Source organism: Arachis stenosperma, chromosome 3 (genome assembly GCF_014773155.1).
Source record: "Arachis stenosperma cultivar V10309 chromosome 3, arast.V10309.gnm1.PFL2, whole genome shotgun sequence".
In the NCBI taxonomy this organism is placed as follows: domain Eukaryota; kingdom Viridiplantae; phylum Streptophyta; class Magnoliopsida; order Fabales; family Fabaceae; genus Arachis; species Arachis stenosperma.
The window spans coordinates 4,258,317-4,262,349 of record NC_080379.1 but is presented as its reverse complement, the minus strand read 5'-3'; the positions used below and the strand labels follow the sequence as shown (position 1 = coordinate 4,262,349).

General features: G+C 34.2%; 1 long non-coding RNA gene across 1 annotated transcript; it reads right to left on the bottom strand.

The window, feature by feature from the left end:
- Positions 1–343: 343 nt before the first annotated feature.
- Positions 344–3,796, bottom strand: LOC130970548 (uncharacterized). Its single transcript, XR_009082079.1, has 3 exons — positions 2,484–3,796; positions 2,196–2,284; positions 344–1,888 (listed from the first exon to the last, which is right to left on the bottom strand). It is a non-coding gene; the product is annotated as an uncharacterized LOC130970548 (long non-coding RNA).
- Positions 3,797–4,033: the final 237 nt, after the last annotated feature.

Sequence of the window (4,033 nt, the reverse complement as noted above, 5' to 3'; positions counted from 1 at the left end):
TGGTCTTTTATAATTTATTTAATATTTAATTCTAAAACAGATTTTGGTTGAATCACTGATCGGATCAATAAATCAGTAAATCAGTGACTAAAATGATTTGATAATCAGTCTGATTTTCAAAATTTTAGTTCTCATAGACATTCATGGATATTATTTTTCAAAAAAAAATTAAGAATTATTAAATAATCTTTTATAATAATTTGTTAATACGTAGTACATGGTCGCATTATTTCATAAAATCATACTATGCAGATAGCTATTTAATTGGCTCAAGTTATTTCTTTCCTGAGTTATTAGTAAAAGTATTCCTTAATTATCAACACGTTTAATCTTTCATCCCATGCATTATGTACAATTGTACATTGCCTAATTTTAGGCCCAATTCAAGAATTTTCGTTTGAATTGCTTAATTTTTTCATACATCATGTACATTGTCAATCGCCTAATTTCTATTTCAACTTTGAATTTCTATTTGAACTCTAAATTTCTAATCTCTTTGTGAGTGTATATAAATCTTTCTAATTTCATAAAAACTTATTAGAAGTGCATAGCACAAAAAATTAAAAAAAATCTCTCATCAAAATCTTATTTTTTCGTTAAAATCCTATTAATTTTTTTTCATTATCATCGTCAACGACTCTTCAATGGTTAAGCTTAATAGTAATAATTTGGCTCCAATCTATAAGTGGAACAAATACAAATTTTTCAGCGTATTCAAAGAACTTCTATCAATCTTCCAAATCTAACTCAACCACCTTATTTTTGTCTCAGATGCTGAAAAACTCTTTAGTTGGTTCTTTGGCCTTATTTCTTGGCTTGTCTTAATGATAGATTCAACTCTTAGTCTCATTGATTATGGTGTTTAATATCTCTTCCTAATTAACTATATTTCAAATCTCTCTTATTAGCATGTTTTTTTGCTAACTTTTCTTCTGGCAACAGTATTTGTTGGATCAACATAATTTATTATGTTGTTACAATAAGAAAATTTTTTTTGTCTCATAGTTAAAGTAACTATTAAAATAGCAACTTGTTGCCAAAATTTGAGTGGTTTATATTAATGTTGTTGATGTTTTTTCACCACAAAAGAATAAGGGTGGAGCATTTAATGGTGGAAAAACATCAACAACATTAGTATAAATCTTAGCACTCAAACCTTGTAACTAGTTGCGATTCCAACAGTTACTTTACTATGAGACAAAAAAATTTCTTATTCTACCAACATAATCAACTGTGTTGATTCAGCAAATACTGTTGCGAAAAGAAAAGTTAGCAAAAAAAACATGCCAATAAGAGAGATCTGATATATAATTAGCTAGGAAGAGATATTGAACACTAAATAATAAGACTAAGAGTTGAATCTATCATTAGAATAAGCCAACAAATAAGGCCAGGAACTAACCAAAGAGTTTTTCAATATCTGAGGCAAAAATAAAGTTGTTGAATTGAATTTAAGAGATTGATAGAGTTCTTTGCATTGAAAAGAAAAAAAATTGTATTTCTTCCACTTATGTATTGGAGTCAAATTATTTCTACTAAGTCTAACCATTGAAAAACCGTCCATGATGATAATGAAAAAGATTAATAAGATCTTGATGAATGAATAAGATTTTGATGAGAGAATTTTTTTTTGAGCTATGCATTTCTAACAAATTCTTATGAGATGAGAAAGATTTATACACACTCACAAAGAAATTAGAAATTTAAAATTCAAACGGAAATCCAATGTTTTGATACACGTACTTATGTTATGCAAGCCATCTTCCACTCTCATCTCGAATTAGACCTCTACTACCCGGGTTCCCTTGGAGGCACCATCATTATTAACTTTAACCCATCCATTTGGGAGAGGTTTTCAATCTAACGAAGACTTCTTTTTTCCTGCTAACTTTTTTAAAAGAAAAAGTCTAGGAGTCAGCAATTTTTGTATTTTTTGGTCAACACTTAACTATTAAAACAAAAATGATAGATTTCTTACCATTAGATACCATTAGATATAATTTTATACTATTAAAAATATTATTGATGGCTAATTAATAATTATAAAAGACCAAAATTGCTGCCTCTAGCATTCCTCTTTCTAAAATTCCAGTCCCTCTTGCAACGCACAGTTTCAGCAACAGTTAACACTTGATGAGAATTATATAGTCTTTTGAACGGAGGATAAAAAATTTCACGTAAGGTTGAAAACTAACCTGGATGATTGAAAGAGATTGGACATTCTTTATATTTGGTACAACTAGACCATTTGGAGTAGCCATGGCAACTCCAATGTTGTGTGAACCTATATCAAGTAAACCCATCTTGTCAGATCCAAATTGACGGCTAATGCCTCAAATAAACTATTGAATTAACAGACACCACATATCAACCAATTATAACCAGAAAAACATTGAATCTACCAAAATTCAAACACATTCAACCTTCAAAGAAGGCTAGCAAGACATATTGAGAGTTTGGCCTGTAATGTTTAAGAGACAGACCTTTGAATATGACCTCCATTGAATTCTCTTTGAAGCAACTATTCAAAGAGGAATACTTGGTGAGAGCCATTGACAATGATTTGACTAATAATTTGAATAGAAAAGAGAATAGAAAAGAAAATAATTAACTTCCAAACTATTGCAACATTCAAGGTCGTCACGGTTTTCTTTTTAGGTTGACATGTATCATTGTCTCGTAAAAAAGACACAGAAGAAAAGGGGTTCAGATTCATATGGATGCTTTTGTCTTAGGGGAAGTATCCTATCCTCTGATGGTGATTTATACTAGGTGTCACACTCTTTACACCTTGTAACTGATGGTGATTTATACCAGGTGTCACACTCTTTACACTTAAACGGTTCCAGATGGTTGAAACTGCAGGACAGTCACGTAAAACGTGCTCCATAGTTTCCTGGCACTCTTTACACCTATGACAGTTTAATAGTATTTAATTATTAAAGTATTCTTGAAAAAAAATAGGCTGGGAAGCCATCATCAACCCGGCGCTTTCAAGAGACCTATGACAGTTTAATAGTCTTAATTAAAGCTTTTTTTTTTTGTCACGATCCAAACCGCCAAGCCGGTCTAGATCTAAAGAGAAACGGAGCTTCAATTCCAACCCGGCCCGAATTTTTTATTTCAAATTACACGGATTTGTCTATGAAGCATGTGATTCACGCTGCCGTCGTCCACTTCGTTGCCTTCGCCTTCCACGTCGACGTCGCCTGCGTCACTATCGTCGGCCGCAACCTCGCCCGCGCCTGTGTCGTGGTACTTGCCTTCCATGCCGTCGTCACCTGCGCCTCTGTTTCCGCCCGCAGCGCCGTCGTAGCCTGCATCACCGTTGTTGCTTGATGCCCGAACTTGCTGACATTGAAGAGGTCTTCGCCGGTTGGTATCTGTCGCCATCAGTTCTTCTAAAATGCTTGCTGCGATGCCCACAGCATATTCTTCCATTGTCGCCCCTGTTGAAGGCATCTTGCCGTCGAGTTTCAATGAAGCTTCTCGCTTATCGCCCGGCCTGAACGAAGTGATGTGCTCCCTCTCTTCCTGCGCCGCCGGACCTTGCATTGCGTGAGGTCTTCTTCCGTTTTCAAAATTCATCTGTCCTGCCAACCCCGGACCAGTCCGCTGCCATCCTCTTCTGTCTCCGACGGCCAGAGTTTTTGTCTTTTGCTGTATTCGTTGGCCCTCGGTTCAAGGGCGGTGCTTGCATCTTCCTGTTCAAAACAGAAATCACGAGACGCTGGTTTTTTATTTTGCGAGCCTTATGTGGCCCAGTTGGAATGTCCATTTCTCAAACGTTACATGATTTAAGAAGACCTTTTAGGTCGTAAAAAAAAAAAGGGACCTTTTAGATGACCAAGAACCGAAAAAGAAAGCTTTTTATTATCAAGTCCAAAAACAAAAAAGGTCTTTTATTATGGATTTAGCAAATTTTCAAGTGAAAACATTTTTTATTTTTTATGTAGGGAGCTATTTAAATAAAGACATCAAAAATGTCTTTTTATAAAGATATTTTTTAATAATTAAAATTTAACACATATAA